At 41.0% G+C, this 14,053-nt stretch overlaps 1 long non-coding RNA gene across 3 annotated transcripts in view; it reads left to right on the top strand.

Annotated features, from left to right (window-relative positions):
- The window catches only part of LOC120052743, a 32,971-nt gene that overhangs the window by 3,120 nt on the left and 15,798 nt on the right, over nt 1–14,053 (top strand). For all 3 annotated transcript variants that reach the window (XR_005477403.1, XR_005477401.1, XR_005477402.1), the window contains 2 exons: nt 3,224–3,351; nt 7,084–7,144. This is a non-coding gene — a long non-coding RNA (uncharacterized LOC120052743). The remainder of the gene's footprint in view (nt 1–3,223; nt 3,352–7,083; nt 7,145–14,053) is intronic.

The following is a 14,053-nucleotide window of genomic DNA, read 5'->3' as shown; positions in this document are numbered from 1 at the left end:
CATCAAAGTTTATGATGAGTATTTCTGTTATTTGACGTGGCTCTCTGCAATTTCTCCGGATATTTTGGAGGCATTTCTGAACATGGCGCCAATGTAAACCCATATTTGTGGATATAAATATGCACATTATCGAACAAAACATAAATGTATTGTGTAACATGATGTCCTATGAGTGTCATCTGATCAAGATCATCAAAGGTTAGTGAACTTCTTGAGCCTATGGGGGCGCCATTTCAACTTTGTAAAATATCGTTCTCAAATTAAACTGCCTCGTACTCAATTCTTGCTCGTACAATATGCATATTATTATTACTATTGGATAGAAAACACTCTCTAGTTTCTAAAACCGTTTGAATTATTTCTCTGAGTGAAACAGAACTCATTCTGCAGCACTTTTCCTGTCAGGGAGTGAGATTTCAGAAATCGAGGTCCCTGTTCTGGGGTCAGTTTATAAGTCCCAATGTAAGCTATGGGGCTACATGCACTGCATACGTCTTCCTCTAGATGTCAGTAAGCGGGGAGAATTTGAATGGAGTGGATTGCGCAATCTGGGCCCTATATATAGACCGTGGAACGGAAGTACCGTCCTTTTCAACGGTGCGCTTGACGCATGAAGACATCACAATGGCGTCCTGCAAACGCTTTCGTTTTAGTAGTTCTATATCTCCGGTCATGTTTTTATTCGTTATAGGTGTTAAAGACATCATAAGGTAGTTAATTTAAACCGACTTAGCAGTTTATAGCAGTTTATTGCGATTTTCTGGGATTTCTTTGCCATGCGCTTTCACGAGTTGGACACCACTCCAGTTGGCGGCTAACATTAGCGGCGATTTCGACCGGACAAGAGGACATCTTTCAACCCAAAGACGATTGTTCTGGAGAAAGGACACCTTGCCCAAGATTCTGATGGAAGCTCAGCTAATAGTAAGCAGTCTTTATGCTGTTAATTCGTACTTATGTTGACAAATGTCAGATAATAATTCCGCCATGAATTATGGTGCGGTCTCGCTTTAGCGCACGCTGTATGCTTGAAGTAACGTTAATTTTAAAAATGTAAGCCAGCGATTGCATTAAGAACTAATTTGTCTTTCAATTGCTGTCCAACCTGTATTTTTTAGTCAAGTTTTGGAATAGTTACTGATTAGAATAGGTGCCTCTTCAAAGATTTCTCCTGCCATTTTCTGGGCAGCTTTGCTACTTTTCTCATTGTATAACCACGATTTGTGCCGCTAAATATGCACATTTTCGAACAAACTCTATATGCATTGTGTAATATGATGTTATAGGACTGTCATCTGAAGAATTCTGAGAAGGTTAGTGAAAAAATGTATATCTTTTGGTGGTTTATACGTAATCGCTATGTTTGGCTTGAATCAATGCGGTTGTGATGTTTGCTGTTGTGGTATGCTAATATAACGCTATATTGTGTTTTCGCTGTAAAACACTTAGAAAATCTGAAATATTGTCTGGATTCACAAGATCTGTGTCTTTCAATTGCTGTACGCTGTGTATTTTTAAGAAATGTTTTATGATGAGTAATTAGGTAATACACGTTGCTCTCTGTAGTTATTCTAGTCGAGTTGTGATGGTGGCTGCAATGGTAAACTATGATTTATACCTGAAATATGCACATTTTTCTAACAAAACATATGCTATACAATAAATATGTTATCAGACTGTCATCTGATGAATTTGTTTCTTGGTTAGTGGCTATTTATATCTTTATTTGGTCGAATTTGTGATAGCTACTGATGGAGTAAAAAACTGGTGGAGTAAAAAAAATGGTGTCTTTTGCTAACGTGGTTAGCTAATAGATTTACATATTGTGTCTTCCCTGTAAAACATTTTAAAAATCAGAAATGATGGCTGGATTCACAAGATGTGTATCTTTCATCTGGTGTCTTGGACTTGTGATTTAATGATATTTAGATGCTAGTATTTACTTGTGACGCTATGCTAGGCTATGCTAGTAGCTTTTCTACTGATGGGGGTGCTCCCGGATCCGGGTTTGGGAGGTGTTAGAGGTTAATTTTATCTCTATTTCTGCTTTTTGTAACTACTATCTTTTGCTGGGAAAATGGCTGTGTTTTTCTGTGGCTATGTACAGAGCTAACATAATTGTTTGGTGTGCTTTCCCCGTAAATCCTTTTTTGAAATCAGACACGTTGGCTGGATTCACAACATGTGTAGCTTTAATTTGGTGTCTTTCATGTGTGATTTCATGAAAGATTTATTTTTATAGTAATATATTTAAATTTGGCGTGCTACATTTTTTCTGGCTTTTGGCCAAGTGGGACGCTACCGTCCCACATATCCCAGAGAAGTTAAATCAGTTGATGTCACAAAGTGCTGTACAGAAACCCAGCCTAAAACCCCAAACAGCAAGCTATGCAGGTGTAGAAGCACGGTGGCTAGGAAAAACTCTCTAGAAAGGCCAGAACCTAGGAAGAAACCTAGAGAGGAACCATCTGTAGGCTTCCTAAAGATTGATGAATGCAAACTACATTTGCCATTTTTACTGCCTGGGGGGTTTTCAAGATTCTTGTGGACTTTTGGAAGAAGATTAAAAATAAAAGAAGCCATATGCGGACTGTCATTGAAAATAAATTTGAACTCATTGTCTGAAATGTAGCCATTCTCCTTAGCTTCTGTGAGGATCCCTTTCAATTCAGTGTTTAGGTCCTCTGTAGGGTTGAAGGTAAAAGATTGGTAGAATTCATCATTGTCTAATTGACGGTAGGCTTCTGTCACATATTTGTCTTTACTCCTGCTTTTTTAACCATAATCCGTCCATTTTTGGACAATGATTCAACTGCATCTCTCTCTGTCTTAGAAAGGTTACGTTGTGTTTGGTTAGAGTCAATTTTACCCTTAAACAGATTCTCCACATCAAATTTCACCTTCTTGGCAAATGTATTTAGTGTGGCATTCTGGACAATGGGACAAAAGGTGGACTTGGGCTTAAAAGGTGTTTTTGAGGGCACAGAAACTGCCTGACCTGAAACACTGGTGTCTCTACATATCTTAATTTACTTCTTCAGATAGCGTTACAGTTCATCTTCTCAACGGCACATATGTAACGCATGCCTGTCACCATTGATGGCCCTTGATAATGTCCCAATTACAATATCTGGGGGATAATCACATTTTCCCAAGCACACAAATCTCTCACCTGAGCTGTCATTCTATACAGTCAATTCTGTCTGGTCCTTTTTCCCACCAGCACACCAGCAGCATGAGCGAAGTTTGGATGTGATCTCTCTCCATGCTCACACCACATGCACGGTCTCAGGACTCATGCCGCACTCCTGCCGCTCGTACACAGGTTGCTGGCTTGGACTCAGATCACAGGTAGGAGTGGTGAAAGAAGGTCGTAGTGAACGTAATTTTTTTCTCTCCAAAAACAACAGCAATGTGTGTGTTAAAACGTAGGGCAAAAAACAAAGAAATGGCAAGACCTTACTTATCTGGGCGCTCCTTTTACGGCCGGATCCAGGTAACTTTATACTTATAAAACTGCAGAATTCCACTAACTGCTCTCCCAAGACACAGTCTCTGGAAACATTTCAAAGCGAGAGATAATGACACCCCCTCCTCTCCTGGAAGAGAAAGTATACAGTGGGGCAAAAAAGTATTTAGTCAGCCACCAATTGTGCAAGTTCTCCCACTTAAAAAGATGAGAGAGGCCTGTAATTTTCATTATAGGTACACTTCAACTATGACAGACAAAATGAGAAAAAAAATTCAGAAAATCACATTGTAGGATTTTTTATGAATTTATTTGCAAATTATGGTGGAAAATAAGTATTATTGTTAAGTTTGAAATAAACAGAGTAAAAACTCACAAATGACTAGTAAAGCTTAAAGCTTAAGTTTATTCACCCACTGGGTCACACAGCTGCATAAGACAAAGACATTTACACAATGTAAGGAGTCTCCTCCTTACACATCTGGACAGCCAATACATCTCTGTTACTAGACAGGACTTGAGTGATGCCTGTTCTTTCTCACTTCATCTGACCTGACCTCAGCCCAAATTCCTCACTCCTCCCCAACTCACGGCTGTCCTTTTGACTTGTACTGTGGCCCTTCTCCTTTCCATAGAGACCAGTCATATATGGGAGTAAATCGTTAGACTCGGTGGCAAGATAAATGTTGTCGTGTCTAAGGGTAGTACATGCTAAATAAAGGACACATAAACATTGTGGTGGATTAAAACAAACAATTAATGATTGGAGGGAGGACAGTGGACTTATCATTATCCTGTTTTGTTTGTAATTAAGACTTTTGGGTTGCTGAGATGTAGCATAGTGAATACTAACAAAATGTACAGTAGCTCATGCATTTACATCTTACTGTCAATGGTGGGTGTAGCTGGTGCATAGAAGTCAGGCGCAGGAGAGCAGAGATGAGTGAACACAAAGTACTTTACTGAGGCAAGTAGTAAGACCAGAACGCAATAGCGTCACCAATGCCCAAAACAAGTGAGGCAGCACACAGTACCACAAAGTACAAAGTACCGGCTGCCACAAAACACAGGTATACATAAAACCTGGTGCTAACCAGCCGGAAGCGTGCCAAGCTCGACAATAAACAATACCCTACACAGACATGGAGGGAAAAGAGGGCTAAATACACATAGTAAGTAATGAGGAGACGTAAACCAGGTGTGCAGGAAAACAAGACAAAACAAATGGAAAATGAAAGGTGGAGCAGCGATGGCTAGAAGACCGGTGACGTCGACCGCCGGATGCCGCCCGAACCAGGAGAGGGACCGACTTCGGCGGAAGTCGTGACACTTACGATCGTAACCCGTGGCATATTTCTTCAGGACTTTGCCCTGGTATCTCTACACTACCTCAGGATCTTATTCTGGAATCTCTTTCATCAGGACTCTGTCCTGGTATCGCCAAACCGTGACCTATTCCTATAACAGGATTTTCAAAAAGTTCTTAGAACATGATTTTAAAAGTTCCTAGAACTTTCCCCAATTGGAGGTTGCGTTTAAGAAAATCAGTCTCACCCTTAACTCTGTATGTTCGGAATGGCGTATCCCACTCAATGACGCTCCCTGCCGGTCCGAGGCGGGTCCCATCCTGCTCCACTCAGTCGGAGTGTGGGGCTCCCTGCCACATCTAACCCAGCCCCTGCGCACAGTTAACCTCTGTCTCCCCGGGATCAATCAGCAAGCGGAGTAAGCCATCTCATCCTCGTCGCAAATTTTTGTGGAATCTCTAACCAAAAGGAGAGAGACTATTCTTCAAAACAACTTCATTATAAGATTTGCAACAATGAAGCAATCAACAATCACTAAGAATAGTCAGAGTTGAAAAGTACAATGAACAGAGCTGTCTTTCGCCTTTTATAGAAAGTACATCCTTTTATCTTTGTGACAGTTAGCATATGTGCAGAAACAGGCCCTGGGAACAGAGTTGTAAAAAGTAATTTAGCTTGTCTGTGTAGATCAAGATAGCTGATATCGTCACCACTCTCTGTTCCTCCCTGCACTTCCCACATAGCTAAATTCCTGCCGATCGTAAACACAGGAGGTCACATACTGTGGTCGCACCCAAGCAGCTCATAAATCTGTACGCTCAGATTTATGACTAAGTCACACAAGACAAGTCTGTATCATTAATCCATTGTACAGGATGCAAGCAGGTCACTGACGTTTCGACATCAAGCTGACCATTGTGCTTAACTCCTGTTTATAGCCTAGTGGCCAATTGAGACACAACAATGTAATAACATTATAATGATAATGTTTCAAGGTAAATGGCCAATTCTAACACAAAATAATACTAATAATATAAATAATGTGTTTCGTTAATCAATAGGCCATACAATGCATTTGCAAACTATCGAGGATAACAAAAAAACGTTTTGAAACTTATTTCCATTGTGGTCTTCTTGTTAACAAAATACATACTTCATCAATGAACAACAAATTAAAGATGGAAAACTAATTTAGTTAATTAAGGCAGTTTGGAAAAGGCAGTATGGCTTGATTGGATGGCGTATCGATGGTACAGTACAGCCAGGGAGAAAGTCTTCATCAAGGCCCATCGCTTTGTCCGACGTTCCCAGTTCCTCCATAGTAGCCTCTCCTCCGTAGGTAGCTGATCCTCCATTGCCGACAGTGAAGCACCCACTCCGGTGATGCTTCGGCTGCAGTAATAGAATAGTAATAGTTATAGAAATCATTTTTTAGCCCCTTAGGATCCACAGAGGAGTGAAAATTCATTCCTACACCGTCTTGTCCTGGCAATTATTTTCCTGTACTGTCCTGATCCCTCAACACTTCTATAACCCCTGAACTTTCCTGTCCCTTCCCATAAAAATCACTCCCATCCCGTACTAATTTTTGTGCGCAGAAATATGTAGGCTTTTGTTTTTTATTTAAGTAATGCAATATGCGACTGTAATATGTGGTTGTCTTACCTATCTTTGTTTCAAAATGTTTTGGTACCCTTCCTCTAAGTAGTTGCATACTTTCAAAATAACTACGGCAGTAAGGTTTTTGCTATAAATCACAACTTGCACGTGCTCATTCTTTACTTTTTCAGTTCACACATCTATTTTTAGGCCCATATGCGAGTAAAATGGTCACACTGTAAAGCCCTGCATCACAAAGATCTGTTACCTCAATCAATGCATGGTAGATAAGGATGCGGTATGTTATTTAAGAATAAAAAAGTTGCAGATAACTGTAAAGATCTCTTCTCACATCTATGTGCAGTATACCATCTCAATGTGGCCTCCCGAGTGGCGCAGCGGTCTAAGTGTGACCATTTCACAACTGGCCGTGATCCGGAGTCCCATAGGGTGGCGCACAATTGGCCCAGCGTCGTCTGGGTTAGGGGAGGGTTTGGCCGGGGAGGTTTTACAAGTAGGCCGTCATTGTAAATAAGAATTTGTTCTTTAACCGACTTGCCTAGTTAAATAAAGGTTAAATAAAAATAAATAAAATGTGGCTTCCAGTGACTTCCTTATGCTGTCAGGATGGCTGTTGTAGGTTGTATCTATCATGTAGTATGACTATATGAAACAGTGACTGATTACTTTTTTATATTCTTCTTTAAGGCACTGCATCATATACCAGCAGAACCTGTTGGACCAACACCAGACTGTTGTGGCATTATTTGTAAGTTCTCTTATTAGCTGCAGATCATATGTAAGACTCAAATGGAACTGTTTTGAACCCAGACAACACTGGACGACAAAGCCATTGCGGCCAGGGCTATTCATCACGTTTACATTTTTGTCATTTAGGAGACACTTATCTAGAGTGACTTAAATGAGCAATTCGAGTTAAGTGCCTTACTCAAGGGCACATCTAGTCGGCTCGGGTATTCAAACAGCGACCTCTATGAAACAAAACTGCAGAAAACAAAATACTTCTAAAAGAACTATGGCAAAGTAACTACTGGCCCAAGGCTCTTAATCACTAGGCTATCTGCCCCTCATGAACCTCAATCAAGAAGACACAGCCCATGGTCCAGGTGTTGATTTCACACCTCATCAAGAGGATTGGAGAGACATGAGTGTTCTACAGTAGTTACATCATTAATAATGGTCCTGGTGAAGGGAATTGTGAGTTTGTGATTCAATGCTTTATTATTGTTGTCTTTTCTGTTTATCCCTCTTTTCCTTCAGCCCAACATCTGAGACAAAACTGTCTACTTCATTAGTGGAACAGTTTCTTTGCCTCAAGTATTCAGTTTCTAATCAAACCTTAGGTACCCTAATACGTAAATAAGTTGTAAGTTAGGCTGTAAGTTAGGTTTTAATTTGGAAACTCACTGCATTATCTATCATGCAGGAGCTCAACTATTTCCACTGAAATGGAGCCCTTGAAGGTGTAATATTTTTTGATAGGTTTGACCAAATCCTAGCCATATTGAACAGAAAGGGTCTTTTTTTAAAAACACAGACTTTTATCTTCAAGGACGCTTGGTACACCCAAGGATGACGCCACCGTCTTTCTACTGGTTTCCTTGAGGAACACCTCAGGATCCTGAGAAAGCGGCGTCGGAAACCAGGACGGCTCAACTCTACTGCTGCACCCACCGAAGATGACAGACCAAGCAGGAGTCCTGTCTTGCCTGGAAAATGTTTCAGTATATATATACTGTATATACACACCCACACACACACACACACACACTCCCTCCTGGGAGGGGCAGATATTAATAGACAAACCAGATCGTCTGTATTTATTCTGTTGTTACTGAGAGCTTTAATAAATGTTTTATTTATTTAACCTTTATTTAACTAGGCAAGTCAGTTAATGTTACGGCTAGACGTGCCGCTAGCGGGACACCTCGACAACATCCGGTGAAATTGCAGAGCGCGAAATTCAAACTACAGTATTATAAATATTTATTATTCATGAAAATATACGTGCAATACATCAAAATAAAGCTTAACTTCTTGTTAATCCAGCCGCAGTGTCAGATTTCAAAAAGGCTTTACAGAGAAAGCACACCATGCAATTATCTGAGGACAGCATACAAATGCTTAAATCATTTTCCAACCAGGCAGTTGTGACAGGAAAGTCAGAAATAGCGGTATAATAAATGCCTTACCTTTGAAGATCTTCTTCTGTTGGCACTCCAAAAGGTCCCAGTTACATACAAATGGTCCTTTTGTTCGATAAAGTCCTTCTTTATATCCATAAAAACTCAGTTTAGCTGGGCGCTTCAGTCAATAATCCACTGGTTTCCCTCCATCAAAATGCATACAAAATGAATCCCAAATGTTACTAATAAACGTATCTAAACAAGTCAAACAATGTTTCTAATCAAACCTTAGGTACCCTAATACGTAAATAAACGATCAAATTTAAGACAGAGAATCGTTATTGTCTTTACCGGAGATAAACAAAAAGAACACGCTCTCGTCCATGCGCATGGAAACACTACAGCCAAAATGGGAGCCACTTAGAAAAACTACAACTTCTACCTAATTTTTACAAAAATCAGCCTGAAACTCTTTCTAAAGACTGTTGACATCTATTGGAAGTCCTAGGAACTGCAATCTGGGAGGATTTCGTCTTATAATAAAAGTGACAGTCATTGAAATAGTGGTAGGCCGATTTTTTTTGGGGGGGGGGGGGGGGGGGGTGGTTTGTCCTCTGGGTTTCACCTGCCATTTCAGTTCTCCTATACTCACAGACGTTATTTTAACAGTTTTAGAAACTTTAGAGTGTCTTCTATCCAAATCTACCAATTATATGCATATCCTAGCTTCTGAGCTTGAGTAACAAGCAGGTTACTTTGGGCACGCTTTTCATCCGGACGTCAAAATACTGCCCCCTAGCCCAAAGAGGTTTAAGAACAAATACTTATTTACAATGACGGCCTACCAAAAGGCAAAAGACCTCCTGTGGGGACGGGGGCTGGAATTAGAAAAAATAAATAATAAAATATAGGACAAAATACACATCACGACGAGAGACACCACACCACTACATAAAGAAAGACCTAAGACAATATAGCATGACAGCAACACATGACAGCACTGCATGGTATCAAGACAACATGACAACAACATGGTAGCAGCACAAGATGGTAGCAGCACAAATACATGGTACAAACATTATTGGGCACAGACAACAGCACAAAGGGCAAGAAGGCAGAGACAACAATACATCACGCGACGCAGCCACAACTCTCAGTAAGAGTGTTCATGATTGAGTCTTTGAATGAAGAGATGGAGATAAACCTCTCCAGTTTGAGTGTTTTTTGCAGCTCGTTCCAGTCGCTAGCTGAAAGGGAACTGAAAAGAGGAGCGACCCAGGGATGTGTGTGCTTTGGGGACCTCTAACAGAATGTGACTGGCAGAACGGGTGTTGTATGTGGAGGATGAGGGCTGCAGTAGGTATCTCAGATAGGGGGGAGTGAGGCCTAAGAGGGTTTTATAAATAAGCATCAACCAGTGGATCTTGCGACGGGTATACAGAGATGCCCAGTTTACAGAGTATAGAGTGTAGTGATGTGTCCTATATGGAGCATTGGTGGCAAATCTGATGGCCGAATGCTAAAGAACATCTAGGCGCTCGAGAGCACCCTTAAATGCTGATCTATAAATTACATCTCCGTAATCTAGCATGTGTAGGAGAGGGGCATTTGGAGGTGTTTGGAGGTTAAGGGCAGAAAAAGCTTGTTGGACACTAAGAAAGCTTTGTTGTAGAGCGTTTAACACAAAATCTGGAGAGGGGACAGCTCAGTATAAGACTGTATCATCTGCATGTACAGTACAGTGAAACGTTTATTTGGGGGGTTTTCTTTATTTTTACTATTTTCTACATTATAGAATAATAGTGAAGACAGCAAAACTATGAAATAACACATGGAATCATGTAGTAACCAAAAAAGTGTTAACACTATCAAAATATATTTTAGATTTTAGATTCTTCAAAGTAGCCACCATTTGCCTTGACTACCTTGCACACTCTTGGCATTCCCTAAACCAGCTTCACCTGGAATGCTTTTCCAACAGTCTTGAAGGAGTTCCCACATATGCTGAGCACTTGTTGGCTGCTTTTCCTTCACTCTGCGGTCCAACTCATCCCAAACCATCTCAATTGGGTAGAGGTTGGGTGATTGTGAAGGCCAGGTCATCTGATGCAGCACTCCATCACTTTCCTTGGTCAAATAGCCCTTACACGGCCTGGAGGTGTGTTTTGGGTCATTGTCCTGTTCAAAAACAAATGACAGTCTTGCCATAATATGGACTTATGGACTGAATATTTAATATTTTTTACCAAATAGGGCAATCAACTGTATACCACCCCTACCTTGTCACAACATCACTGATTGTCTCAAACACATTAAAGAGGAAATACATTCCACAAATTAACTTTTAACAAGGCACAACTGTTAATTGAAATGCATTCCAGTTGACTCCCTCATTAAGTTAGTTGAGAGAATGCCAAGAGTGTGCAAAGCTGTCAAGGCAAAGGGTGGCTGCTTTGAAGAATCTGAATCTGTTTAACACTTTTTTGGTTACTACATGATTCCATATGTGTTATTTCATAGTTTTGCTGTCTTCACTATTATTCTACAATGTAGAAAATAGTAGAAATAAAGAAAAACCCTGGAATGAGAAGGTGTGTCCAAGGTGTGTCCAAACCTTTTACTGGTACTGTAAATGGTTGAGAGAACTTCTTACTGCCTGAGCTTTGTTGTTGATGTAAATTGAGAAAAGCGTGGGGCCTAGGATTGAGCCTTGGGGTACTCCCTTGGTGGCAGGTAGTGGCTGAGACAGCAGATGTTCTGACTTTATACACTGCACTCTTTGAGAGAGGTAGTTAGCAAACCAGGCCAAAGACCCTCAGAGACACCAATACTCCTGAGCCGGCCCACAAGAATGTCTTGCCGAAAAAGGTTATAACTAGAAAGGTTAATATCAGTGTTCAAAACACACTTTCTTAACCATGTCTCAGTAATGACCAACACATCTTGATTGGAGCTGTGATCCCACATTTTCAATCAATCAATTTTAGGTAATTAGCTTCTAGGTTAATGTGAAGAAAATCCAGGCGTTTACAAGAGCAGAAATCAGTGAAGCAGATATCAGAATTGGGGCTAGCAACAGCAGTTGGGCCAATGTGTACATTCACATATCCAGATATCATCAGCAGTAGTACAATCAGGGCACAGCAGAAGACAGGGAGAGCCTGCAGTGTTGATTTATGACATTTGAATGTGCATTCGATGGCAACAAGATTGTATTGTACAGCAATTTCATCAGGTAACATGAATACAAAGCCGGCGAGAGGTGGTTAGAATAGGATGGGAGGCCAACAGTCTGTAACCAATAGAGAGTCAGAGTCCCGAGTGTGGGAACAAACAGTCTGTCCCACGGTTGGGTAAACAAGCAAGTTCATAGTCAATAAAGCATGCAGGAGTCATGAAGCAAATAGCATAAAGCACAATAAAAAAAATACAATGACTTCGGGCTAGCCGTTGTAAGTTCAGAGTCAATCGTCCCAACAGTACGTGTGTGGTGGAGGCGAGCGAAAGCTTGGGAGAGAGGGGGGAGTGTGGCGGGCGTACCTGTACCAGACAGGGGGAGACAGGCCAGGGCAGACGGTGAACAGATCGGCAAATGGTCCTTTACGACGTCCAAACAAAGTTGTCCCGTGGCTGTTGTATTTTAGAGATTGCGAGGATATCTTATTATGTGGTCTATAATGATATTAGGCCACATCAGCTGCAACTTTGTTGATATACACAACTAACTATATTTAAGGAAAGATGGATTTCCCAAGTTAAATGTACTTGACATTAAATACTTTTTTGCCCATAACAGTCAGATGTGTCCAGAGGCAAAGAGGATACGTGAAAACGGGTCCAAGACCATGGAGGAAATCTCTAATTATAGTTGCTGGACACTCCAGGTGTGGTGGGTCATAGTAAGCACCCCAGCAACAGGGTTAAAGTCGAATCCGTTTCCATACACTAAAGTATACTCATCAGGTTTTGGGTCAATTCAGTTTGACTCTAGTCAATTCAGAAAGTAAACCCAATTCTAAAGTGATGTCATTGAAAAGCATTGAAGAGAATTGGAATTTCGGTGTGCTTCCTAAATTGTCTGGAATTGGAATCAGAGAGGTGTGGGGGGCTGCCATAATCGACATCCACGTCTTCGGCGCCCGGGAAACAGTGGGTTAACTGCCTTGCTCAGGGGCAGAACGACAGGTTTTTACCTTGTCAGCTCAAGGATTCGATCCACCAACCTTTTGGTTACTGGCCCAATGCTCTAACCACTAGGTTACCTGCTGGCAGAATTCAATGTATGATTAATTATATGTTCTTGTGCCAGTTTCATTGATGTACAAAATGATATGCATTACAGCTTAGATTTTGCCATTGAAAGTGCTATCTTTCAATCTACCCTTCTTATCTAAATGATAAACAAATTCATAGATTTGTTTGTGTCTACCTGTTCTCCGGATTGCTCCAGATTTTGATTCACTCAACTTTGGATGTTCATCAACGCTGACCAAAAACAGTTTTCACCGGAAAGATACTGCGTCTGGGCTGCAAGGATATTAATGCAGAGAATCTGCTGTCAGAGCTGGAGGCAGACATGATTAACATTAGTGCAGGAATTTATTGAAATAAATACAAGTACCTCAAATATTCATCAACTTTTATCAATTTTGACTGTCCACCAAACCTTGTTATGAAGTTCTCCCTCAGATAAAAAAAAGGTGACATGGCCCGATGGTGCTGCCAATGCTGCTCCTACCACCAATGTACCAATGTACAGAGTTGGGAAAAATAATGTTTGCTCAGCTATCCTCAAGGACAGAAAGTAATTCATTGACTTGCAGCCGGTAAGTATAGATGTGAAATATTAAGTATGTCTTAAACTGTAAACCACAGACAAAGTGGCAGAGACTCAACACCATGCAAATTAACATCCTGCACACAGCGATAGACTTATGAGTATAGCATATTCTGAGCAATAGAAAAGGTCACATTTTGTGTGCGCGCGCTTGCACACATGGGTGAGCTTGCCATGTGTCTTATGGTTATTGGTTCAACATTTTCATAAGCATATTCTCTAATAGACAGGTCGGAACCAACATGGCTGAATACCTGTGCCGGGCAGCAAAAAGACCCGACCCCTCTGGAGGTGCAGTTGTAAAGGGACCTCGGACTGGTGCTGAAGTGTGCACCAGACAGATGAGGGAGTGGAGGACGGCCATGAAAATGAGTTGCTGTTCTTGTTTGGTTGTTAATCTTGTAATGATATAATCTCCTCCCCTTCTCTCCCCCCCAGTTAAAACAGTCCATTCGGAAAGTATTCAGACCACTTCCCTTTTCCACATTTTATTACACATTTTATTTTATTTGGAAATGCACACACCTGTCTATATAAGGTCCCACAGTTGACAGTGCATGTCAGAGCAAAAACCAAGCCAGGAGGTCGAAGGAACTGTCCATAGAGCTCTGAGACAGGATTGTGACGAGGCACAGATCTGGGGAAGGCTACCAAAAAATGTCTGCAGCATTGAAGGTCCCCATAGAACACAATG

The sequence above is a fragment of the Salvelinus namaycush genome, chromosome 8 (genome assembly GCF_016432855.1).
Source record: "Salvelinus namaycush isolate Seneca chromosome 8, SaNama_1.0, whole genome shotgun sequence".
Taxonomy (NCBI): domain Eukaryota; kingdom Metazoa; phylum Chordata; class Actinopteri; order Salmoniformes; family Salmonidae; genus Salvelinus; species Salvelinus namaycush.
The sequence above is the reverse complement of the archived record's forward strand: the minus strand, read 5'-3'. Positions and strand labels throughout refer to the sequence as shown.